This window comes from Camelina sativa, chromosome 5 (assembly GCF_000633955.1).
Source record: "Camelina sativa cultivar DH55 chromosome 5, Cs, whole genome shotgun sequence".
In the NCBI taxonomy this organism is placed as follows: Eukaryota; Viridiplantae; Streptophyta; class Magnoliopsida; order Brassicales; family Brassicaceae; genus Camelina; species Camelina sativa.
Genome location: NC_025689.1, coordinates 23,627,426 through 23,639,052, shown reverse-complemented (window position 1 = coordinate 23,639,052; position 11,627 = coordinate 23,627,426). Strand labels below are relative to the sequence as shown.

The 11,627-nt window shown below is 36.8% G+C and overlaps 1 pseudogene; it reads left to right on the top strand.

Moving 5' to 3' along the window:
* On the top strand, nucleotides 248-11,266 carry LOC104789513 (annotated as a pseudogene).

Below are 11,627 nucleotides of genomic sequence, written 5' to 3'. Positions count from 1 at the left end.
AAATATTTAATATTTTTTTGAGTCGAACAGAATTTTGTTTTGCAATGTACACCCTATTATGATTGGGTTGCATATTTTACTTTCTAAACTATATAGCAAATTGAAAGATTAGTTATAATATTTGGGCAAAAGTTGAAATGCAATTTAAAATTTTGGCTCCAAACAAAAAAAAGAAAAAACTCAAAAAAATTGGAAAATGAACAGTTTCTTCTTCTTCCACTACTGATCGGGGAAGACGAAGAGAGAAATGGCTCCGAAGAAGAAACAAAGCAACAACGAAGTTGCTTCTTCAATACCTAATTCAGGCCACAAGAAACCATCTAAAGCCCCAAAGCTTCTGATTTCTCCGGAAAACGAAGACCGTTTGCGACGGCTCTTGCTCAAGTTTCGCCGGACCCCTTCTCCGGTCACGGCGTCGCTCTCCGTGACTCAGACGAGAAAGAAACTTAATAACATATACGAGAATCTCTCTTGCGAAGGGTTTTTAGATGATCAGATTGAACTCGCTCTCTCCTCTCTTGGGGTAAAACCCTCGCATTTGTCCGTACAACATTTCTCGATTTTTTTTGTCAAGGCGATTCGTAATACCAAAGTGGTTTGTTTCTGGTTTTAAGGATGGAGCGACGACGCTTGAGACTGCTCTTGATTGGCTCTGTTTGAACTTGCCGAGTCACGAGTTACCAGTGAATTATTCCAACGGAGCTTCTCGAGTTCCTAACACAGGTATGTTTGTTGTAATACTCTCGGGGAAATTAAACGCTGTGTGTCGCGTATTGATGCTTGTAACTTCCTATTGATGTGTTTTTCAGGACGTTCTGTGGAGGTGATATCGAAATCCAAGAAAGATTGGAATGTGTCTGTTGAATCTACTGAATCATCATCAGTCCAGGTGACGAAAGAGGAGCCTGAACCTCAAGTTTTAGTTCGGGTAAAGAGAAACCGTGATGAAGATACTCTTAGTTCTTGCAAATCATCTCAAGCTGATTGGATTCGTCAGTACATGAAAAGACTGGAAGAGGTAACCAAAATATAGAACGCTAAACCATTTTTCCAAAAGAATTATACTTTGATCTCAAGGATTGGAAAATCACTGAATTAAATTTTCAGGAAGAATCGGATGATGAGGTAACTCAACTCAACTCTTTATCAGGCTACTTTGTAGACCAGCTTTTGTATGTTATAGAATGATGACAAAACTATGAACATCTGGAGGATTTTGTAATTGGATCATGAATTGTTGTTGCGACACGTGGGTGAAGCTTATTAATTAATGATTATCCTGTTTTGGCATTAGAGACTTCACTTAAGTCTTGGAGATATTTTATTAATTTATTTGTCTCGCTGTGTAGTGATATATATATTTGTAAAATTTAGTTGAGCACTTACCAATATTGTTGCTTACCGTATTAGGTATCTGGTCCAAGGCCTTTCGAAGTGATTTCCGAAGAATATTGTTTAGAAAGATCAAATGCTATAAAAGCAAAGAGAAAGGGTGATAAAGAAGGACAGAGGCAAACAGGCCTAGCTATTTGCAAGCTCAAGCAAGAGATGAATGCTCTTGGTTAAGTTTTAACACTCTTTAGTAATCAAATCTGTCAATCATGACTTGGTGCAGTATGTCATGAGCTTATCTGTGTTTGTTTTCCAGGACCATCAGAAGCAATATTGGAATCTGAGTTTCAGCGTGATCAAGATTTTGAAGACACTACAGAAAAAGAAGTAACATCCTCCATGCCGGATGACGTGCATGAGTCAGTAAATGATGATACTGTCTTATTTCACCTGTTTGATGACTTGACCTTGGATGCAAATCCTGTTGGGAGCTGTATATCTGAGGAAATTCAACCTAAAGCTCTTCCTTTAACTTCTTCGAAACAAGAATCAGTTGTGTTGAATGATATTTTAGATGACATGGACCTTGGCGATTTGTTCATAGAAGATGCTCCGCCTTATGTACCTTCTCCCCATGAACTCCTGCAAGTACAGAAGAAGGAAATTATGAGAGAACTGTGCAATGAGAAAAATCTTGAGAAACTAGAGGGTATCTGGAAGAAGGTAACTCTTCACCTAACAAGATCCTATGGAGATATACCGTTTAGCTTAGAAACTACTATTGCAAGTAATAGGTGTTTGATGCTTTTCATTTGTTACTTTGCCATATATGCTAACAGTATGATCAAGCAGTTGAGTTCTAACATTTGTTACTTTCCTTACTCTAGTTACATTTTGTAAGTTCGATTTTTTTACCTCTGTGTTGCGCTCTTCTCATCTTGGTTTGTTCTATTCACTTTGCCACATATGCTTGATTCTTCTGTAAGATTATATCTATAACATGTATAAGTTTAACAGGGTGAAGCGCAAAGGATCCCAAAGGCAATACTCCATCAGTTGTGTCAAAGATCAGGGTGGATCGCACCAAAGTTCAATAAAGTAGCTGGGGAAGGAAGCAATTTCTCATATACCATAAGTGTTATGCGTAAATCCAGTGGATTGGGTAAAAGCAGACTAGCCGGGGGTCTGGTAACTATTCAACTTCCTCATCAAGTTGAGGGTTTCGAATCAATCGAGGTACTTACTTGATCTGTACTTAAACACTTGATATGCTAAACAAGTGCGAGTTAGGGTCTTGTGAGTAAATGTTGTTAGGAAATATCTACTGGAAAGAGTTCTAATTCCTTGAGTTGCAACGGTCTGAGGATAATTAAGTACAATGCACTATTTTTTGGTGAACAATGTTGCTCAAAGTTTTGGATCTGATTATGAGCCTTATCTAAGTTGGACTCTGTTGACTGGAAATAATCATCTGTGCATGTATATAATAACCATATAATCATCATGCTAAGTATTGTGCACGTGTGTGTGACAGGATGCACAAAACAGAGTTGCGGCATTTGCTCTCCATAAGCTCTTTTCCGATTTGCCTGTTCACTTTGCAATTACTGAGCCTTATGCCTCTCTAGTTTTGGTCTGGAAACAAGGTGAATTTTTTAAGTTGCTCTTTCTTTTTTTTTTTTTTTAATTTAAACAAAATTTGCAGTGTGATTTCCAGCAATGTCCATAAAAGTTTCTAATGATTGACTTAATTTATTATAGCTTAGGTTTATGTTGTGATTCTCATTAGTTCAGGAGTTGTGGGACTATAAATAAACCATGGTAACTCTACACAAACTATAGTTTGCATTGGAGTTTAGGATTTTATTTGCTCAAAGTTTGTGTCTGTTTAAAAGATCATCAGTTTTGAGTGAAATTGTATGGACATATGAACTGGAGTGGATGAAGAACGACATAATTATGGTGCTAATTGTTTTGACATATTTTGGGTGTCAGCATTCATATGTTCTAGCCTTAAATGGTTGCAATATTATGATCACCTCTTAAAAGAGTTGCTTTGAGCTTTAACAGCGGAATCGCTGGGAATACAAAGCAAAGAAGAAGAACGGAGAGCGAAATTTGTTGACAGATTGCTTGAGGCAGAAAATTTCAGCTTGTCCACTTCTTCGAGTGGCATACATGGTGAACTTCCAATGGTAGACGCCTGTGTCAAAGAGAATCATGACATGAATCTTTTTTAATCTAACCATCGAGGTAAAAGTATGTTTCTTGGATTCAATTTGTCACAGATCGTATAATATAACACTGGAGTTTACTGCCAAAATCATAAGCAGGAAGTATAATCTATAGTATGATATGTTACAGGAATCACTTCCATGGAAGCTGAATGTTCTTCTCTCAAAAGAAAACAAGAAAACAAGAAGAAGATGAAGAAGTACAAGGTAAAATATTCTTGTTTATGGTTGAACACAAGTTTTGGCCCTTGCGACAGTAAAGAATGTAGTTCACATAGCTAATTTTATACATTGGCAGTAAGTTGGCACATTCCCGTTAGGACTGTTGGAATTGTTTATCTTATCGGCATGAACATGATAAAACTTTTGTTACTGCAGCTTTCATTAGTAATCCTATAATTTTTTTCCTAGGGCATGTTGAAAACTAGAGCTGCTCTTCCTATATCAGAAGTGAAGAATGACATACTGCAAAATCTGAAAGAAAAAGACGTCTTGGTGGTATGCGGAGAAACAGGCTCTGGAAAGACTACACAGGTTTGGTCTTGTTAGTTGCTCCCTGATATGTAGTGTTACTAAAAATATTTCGCTGCTTCCTATTTTGCTGAATATTTATATCCTGTTATAAGCTATGAGTCATTTCTAATTGATACACTATTTCAGGTTCCTCAATTTATATTGGATGATATGATCGATTCAGGGCAAGGTGGATACTGTAATATTATATGCACACAACCTCGGGTGTTAGCAGTGAGTATCTCGGTGTTAAGATATTATGTTTTCAGGAATTTCTTGTTTTGGTTTATACTGATATAAAATGTGATCCTTTGATTCTCGTTGATCCTTTTACTTCTGCAAAGCTTAGTGATGTCAATTAGCCTAGCGCTATATTCTTTTTACTTTCCGTTTCTGTAAGTGACTGGGTAATATGGTTTAGGCCATCTCTGTTGCTCAAAGAGTTGCTGATGAACGCTGTGAACCTCCTCCAGGCTTCAATGACTCCTTGGTTGGTTATCAAGTTCGTCATCAAAGTGCAAGGTCTGCCTCTTTAATTGAAGCATTTTTCTACCGTTTTATGAGCCCATTGCACTGTGTCTGCTTGTATACCTTGTTTATCGCTTTGGCCTTTGGGGCTTCAGATGGATAACTGAAAACAGTTATTCTTTTTGGTCTATGTTTTGGTGGAACAGAATTGTAAACTATATATATGCATATTACTTATTGCCTTCTGTGTGGAACATGTTTTTAAAGAAAACCTCAGGATGACAAGACATAATCTTGCCTGTTCATTATACGGCGTTTAGGCTCCACCAATGGAAAATGGTTGCTATAGGATATGTATTGCGACACTACAGTATGATGATTGAAGAAAAATTAATGCTAATTCCTTGTGTTCAGGAGTGACAAAACAAGGCTGCTGTTTTGTACAACTGGAATTCTATTGAGGAAACTTGTGGTACGTCCCCTATTTTGATAGTAAGCCCTTGTGCAAGCAATCAATTCTTTTTACTTTTACTTGCAATACTATGATTCAGACAAATAGTATCATTTTTGTTGCACAAGTTCTGGGATTTAAATAGAGGTGAAATACCATAACTGAATTACCGAAGTTTTAGTAACTTTTATATACTTGTCATGAATTTTTTTTATCATTGGTATTACTAGAGGATTCATGGTACAACAAGTTCTAAAATAATTTGGAGTTAAGTTCTTGGACCTTACAGTGCTATACTGTTTAGCATAATTGAAAAACCCACACTAAATTTTATTTTTCCTTTGTATCTGCTCGTTTGTTCAAACCTTGCAGGGGGATAAAACTTTGAAAGATGTTACACATATCATAGTCGATGAAGTGCATGAGCGGTCTCATTTGGTGCGTATTTATTAACTCAGCCATACATAGTATGTGAAAATAATCTGTCTTGACACCATATTGCTAAGCCAAATAGACACATAGCTAAGGGTTCTGCTAACGAATCCATGCAACGAAAACCATGTTTAGCATTACTTCTAGAATACACACTTAGAAGACACTCCAGTACAATGCTACTGATGCAGAAGACTGTGCAGTCGAAATTCTTACTGGTCAATTACAAGTGTACCTCTCACCTTTTTCAGAAAAGTAACAATTTTCTTGGAGATATTCTTAAAAGCAAGTAACCAACTGGTGAAAACTATCCTTTTTTTCTTTTCTTTTCTATTGCAGGGTGATTTTCTTCTCATTATTTTGAAGAGCCTGATTGAGAAGCAATCCTGGGATAATACATCACCCAAACTAAAAGTTATCCTTATGTACGTTTTTTGTAACTTGTTGTTTTCCAATGTCAGATATTAACTACTAAGTAAACACTCTATATATATTTTCATGTGTCTGATCTCCTTTTAGGTCCGCTACTGTTAATGCAAATCAGTTCTCAAGGTATTTTGGTCAGTGTCCTGTGATTACTGCTCAAGGACGAACACACCCGGTTACTACTTACTTTCTGGAGGACATTTATGAGAGGACTAAGTACCTTTTGGCATCAGATTCACCTGCTGCACTAAGCTCTGATACATCCATTACAGAGAAGGTATACAATTATATGTGATATAATTTGCTAGTGATGCTCTACTAAAACTTTCATTTAGATTGTAGAGTTGAAACTTTTGCTGTCGTGTAGTTAACACAATGATTCAATGTCTGCAGCTTGGTTCTGTAAACGTCCGTAGGGGGAAAAAGAATCTGATGTTGGCTGGCTGGGGAGACAATTATTTGGTTTCAGAGGACGGTCTTAACTTGTCTTATGATTCTAGTAATTATGAATCTTACAGTGACCAAACTCGAAAAAATCTGGTACTGTATCTTTCGTGTTTGATCTTTTGTTTCTTTGATCCACCTACTTATCCTAAGTCCAAATAACTTGCAAGTGCTGTGCAGAAAATTTTGAATGAGGATATTATTGACTACGAGCTACTTGAAGAGTTGGTATGCCACATTGATGACACTTGTGAGGAAGGAGCCATTCTTGTATTTTTGCCTGTGAGCTGATACTGAGATTATTTTTCTGTTGATTGTGAATGAATCATCTATCGCTTCAGCTTGACATTTTTTTGGTTAATAACAGGGAATGCAAGAAATTAACATGCTACTCAATAGGTTAGCTGCTTCCTATCGTTTTCGTGGACCTTCTGGAGATTGGCTTCTTCCTCTACATTCTTCTATTGCATCTTCAGAACAGAAAAAGGTGTTTCTGCACCCCCCTAAAGGCATACGGAAGGTAATATCATATGACATATATTCTGGTACTTCTCATTTTTTTCTATGGCTGGTCTTTGTGTGTTAGCAGTCACTTTTGATTCGTTTGTTCCACATGAGAAAATTTTATGGATCTATCTTTAGTGCCTTTGCTTTTGCATTTTGCCTATCTACTGTGCAACTGGTTTGTTTCCTTAGTTTTCCACTACTAATTGGAATCAGGTGATATGCACAATAACTAAAATCACTGGTGGTTACTGTTAAAAAAATACAACTGTTTATCATAAGAGTGCTGGATCCCATTTTGTGAAAGAACTTTTCCATAACATCCCACAAAGCCGATCTCATTTTCCTTTTGCATCTTTTTTTATGTTCAGGTTATCGTAGCTACAAATATTGCCGAGACCAGTTTAACAGTTGAAGATGTGGTATATGTGATTGACAGTGGAAAACACAAGGAAAAACGCTATAATCCACAGAAGGTACTCCAAATGCTAGTGAATCAGATAACATTTTCCTTCTATGATTATGTTTGTACTAGCATCAAATGTTATATCACGCTTGGTTCCTGTTTTAAGTAATTTGCAAAAGTATCAGGATGAAGATAGCACTTTTTCAGAAAAAATCTAAGGAACCTAACACTTTCTATGGGAAAATACCGATTTACCCTCTATTGGTGGATTTATGTCACTTTTTGTATAGATGAATATAGCTTTATTGCTAGAAGGATGAGAAACCGTCCTTTAATCCTTTTTAAGCTGAATAACATTTGCTGAAACTGAATTGTTCCCATTTTTAGTAATAGTTACAAATTCCCTTTTCTTGTGAAACCGTTTTGTAAGATTGACGTCCACTATTTAATTATCTATTAGTTTGTATCTCTAAATAACATAGATATATAAATTCTATTCGTTATTACACATTGTTGATCTATTAATTTATTGTGTTTTGTCTCTTAGATGTCATCTTTTGGTGCTCAATTGTTATATTATTACAGAAATTGTCAAGAATGGTGGAAGATTGGATATCTAAAGCAAATGCAAGACAAAGAATGGGAAGAGCAGGACGTGTCAAACCTGGACATTGCTTTTCGTTGTACACACGACATAGGTTTGAGAAGCTTTTGCGTCCCTACCAGGTGTTTTTCTTTTAGACGTTTCTTCTCTCTGGTTTCTCGAATCTCAACAACTTGGTTTTTGCCCCTAAACTCACCGGTGTCATCTTGATGGCTAGGTTCCTGAGATTCTGCGGGTGCCTTTAGTAGAGCTGTGTTTACAAATCAAATTGCTTGGCTTGGGTCACATTAAGCCTTTTCTGCACAAGGCAAGTGACACCAACTTTTAGTGCCAAAAGAAGTAACAATATCATCGTCTTACTCTTTTGTCACTTACTGTCTTTAGGCGTTGGAACCTCCGAGTGAAGGTGCTATAAACTCTGCAATTTCATCGTTGCACAAGGTACCATGAACTTGTATTGAAATAGAAGTCTTTATTTTGTAAGCGGTATAAGTTGATGATACATCCAAAATTTGTGAGACCTTTCACTTGAATATATAGTTGATGTGTTGCTATTGTCCTGCAGTGTGGCTAATCAATCCCACATTTCCATTGTTAAAGTATAGTCTTTTTAGAGTTTGGTACACTTATAATTCCCTCTACTTTATGTTTTCTCAACCTCTGATTTTAGTAACTATTTGTGTAATACAGCTTTTGGAGTTTGCTGTGCTGATCTTTCTTTATGAAACCCTGACTTTTTAGGTCGGTGCTCTTGATGTGAATGAAGAGTTGACACCACTTGGACATCATTTAGCAAAAATTCCTGTTGATGTGTTAATTGGAAAGGTTTGCTTCAGAAACATTATTGCTGCACTAAAAGAGGCCTCTCAAACCTATGTTCCTCTCTCCTCACAACATCTAGCCTCATATAATCACTACACGTTTAAAATAATGCAGATGCTATTATATGGTGCCATTTTTGGATGCTTATCACCTATTCTCTCTATTGCTGCTTTCTTGAGCTGCAAATCGCCATTTATACATCCCAAATATGAGGTAAGTTTTTTCCTTTCTTAGAACTTGGCTATTTTTGGCAAGGAGGTTCTTAGCTAACTCTATGTTTTCTTTTCTTTTCTTAGAAGCAAAATGTCGATCGGGTGAAACTTGCTCTTTGGTCTGATAAGCTGGATAGTTCGAGTAATTTAAACAACAATGACAGACAATCTGATCACCTCCTTATGATGATTGCATACGAAAAATGGCTGAAGATACTGCATGAGGTATGTTATAAAAGGGTATCTCAAACTGCCTCTTACTGTCCAAAGTTTGTTATACATATATATATATATATATACATGGAAATCACCAAGAAGTAAAAGAAATCTAGGATCTTCTCCAAACTAACTATATTTATGTGTTTTTGATGTCTTCAGCAAGGAATGCAAGCTGCACAGAGGTTCTGTGATTCAAAATTTTTAAATAGCTCAGTGATGCAGTCGATAAGGTACATTGTACTTAGATCCTGTAACCTCGGAGTACTTTGATGGGATGGGATAAAGGTCGCATCATTCACTTTGTTCATGAGCTAACATGCTTTTCACTGTCTTCCAATCTTGGGTAGTGTTATTTGCTAAAAACGGAAAATGAAACTATCTTGTTCTCGTTTCTTGTCCAATAACTTAAACATACGTCTTAGCATAGTCAACAGGATGCTGAAACTCCTTTTAGACTGAAAAATGCTTACATCATTTTTCTTCATCCTTGACGTCTTATTTACTGCTTTTTCACAAATAACAGTGACTTGAGAATAGAGTTTGGCACTTTACTTGCGGACATCGGGCTCATCAATCTTCCTAATACAGGCGAGGTAAGTTATCTTACAACATCGCATACGCTTAAAGAACATGTGTCTGATCTTATATGGAAGACACATGCACTAAACATTATTAGGGCTGTTCTGAAGTTTTCAATACACCGCCATCAAGTTCCATTATGTTAATAAGTTTGGGCAGTAGAGCCCATGTTTGTCTAATGAGATCTGATAAGTAATGAACTTCTTTTTCTTAGGGGAGAAGGAAGGAGAATCTTGATGTTTGGTTTTCTGACAAAACTCAACCTTTCAATATGTATTCACAAGAACCTGAAGTTGTTAAGGTAGCGTACATATGGGCTCTACTGCTCGGATATGTCCTTGTGGAAAACTTTTCTTTGTTGTATTTCTACTGAGAATCTATGAATTTATTACTAGTTGCAATCAAAGTTCAATGCTGTACCTGAGTTAAGTTTCCAATTTTGTACAGGCTATATTAGGCGCGGGACTATGTCCTAATATTGCAGAGGGATTAGTTAACCGTTTAACAAAGCCAGCAAAAGAAACACAGCATTATGCAGTATGGCATGATGGCAAACGAGAAGTTCATATTGATAAAACCTCTATAAACAAAAACTGCAAAGCATTTCAATACCCTTTCATTGTCTTCCATGAGAAGGTGCCTTTTTTCAGTTAGATCATTTGAATTTAGTTTTTATCTCTCTCTGATGTTTGTTCTTGTAGGTCGAAACAAAGAAATTAGTATACCTAAAAGATACAACCGTTGTCTCTCCGTTCTCCATTCTACTTTTTGGCGGCTCAGTCAATGTTCATCATCAGGTACTGTTAATCATGTCTTGCTGTGAGCAAATCCATTTTTCAAACATCGAGAACCATGTCATTGAGCTGAAAGATCTTTTACGTCTTAAGACTTATTGCCAAAGTCTGATTGATACTCTATATATGGCTTTAGGTTTTTCCTATATGCTGAAAGATCTTTTACGTCTTAAGACTTACCCTTTCATTGTAGAGTGGATCAGTCACCATTGATGGGTGGTTAAAGCTAACAGCACCGGCTCAAACCGCGGTTTTGTTGAAAGAGCTCCGGTTAACCCTCCATTCCATTCTCAAGGATCTCATCCGAAAACCTGAGGTTACATGTTCAATCCTTTTGTTTGATCTACTTGGTTAAGCAAGTAGCTCAGGACTAAACTCTCCTCTCTCTTCACGTTTGTGGTCTACAGAAATCAGGTATTGTCCACAATGAAGTCGTCAAAGCTATGGTCCATCTTCTAATAGAAGAAGGCAAACCGCAACACACATGAACTAAATATATATGACGATCGAATTGTGTGAACATGTGTAAGAAAGCACAATATGGATACTACTTGACTTCCCTTGCTCTACTATCTAACTGTTTTCCTCGATTGTAAATTAAGTGTCCTTTTAGGATTGTTTTGTATCACATTTTCGATACGATGGTCAAGAAGACAGGGACGACACTGGTGGAAAAAACTCGTATTGCATAATGTTTTCTAAGTACCTCAATTTAACTATTACGCTCATCTCCACATCATTGTCTTCATTTTCCCTATTCTCATGTCCATTGCTCTTCACTTCCTTCTTCTTCTTCTCCCTCCACGTCTGTCATCGTTTTTGATTTCTTGGATAGCTGACAGAAGAAATTAATGAGAAGAAAGCTGCTCATAGACCTGAAATAGCAATGAGAACTAATGAAAATATTTACTGATGGATTAAAGAGCTCCTCCAAAACGTCGTCGTTGATTAACCTACTAAGTCCCTGTAAGATTCAATACTCAAAGTCAGAAACACATACTCCAACAAGTTTTTCCTTCGAAGCTAGTTTCAGGGTTCTAACAGATGACAATTGCTGAATATAAAACTCTATTACATCACACAGTACTATACTTGCAAGTATTGAAAATGGCATCAAAGAAGAGACACACTTTTACCTTTCTGTCAAGAGTTCTGCGAACAGAGTCCACGGTTGTGGCTGGGGCAGG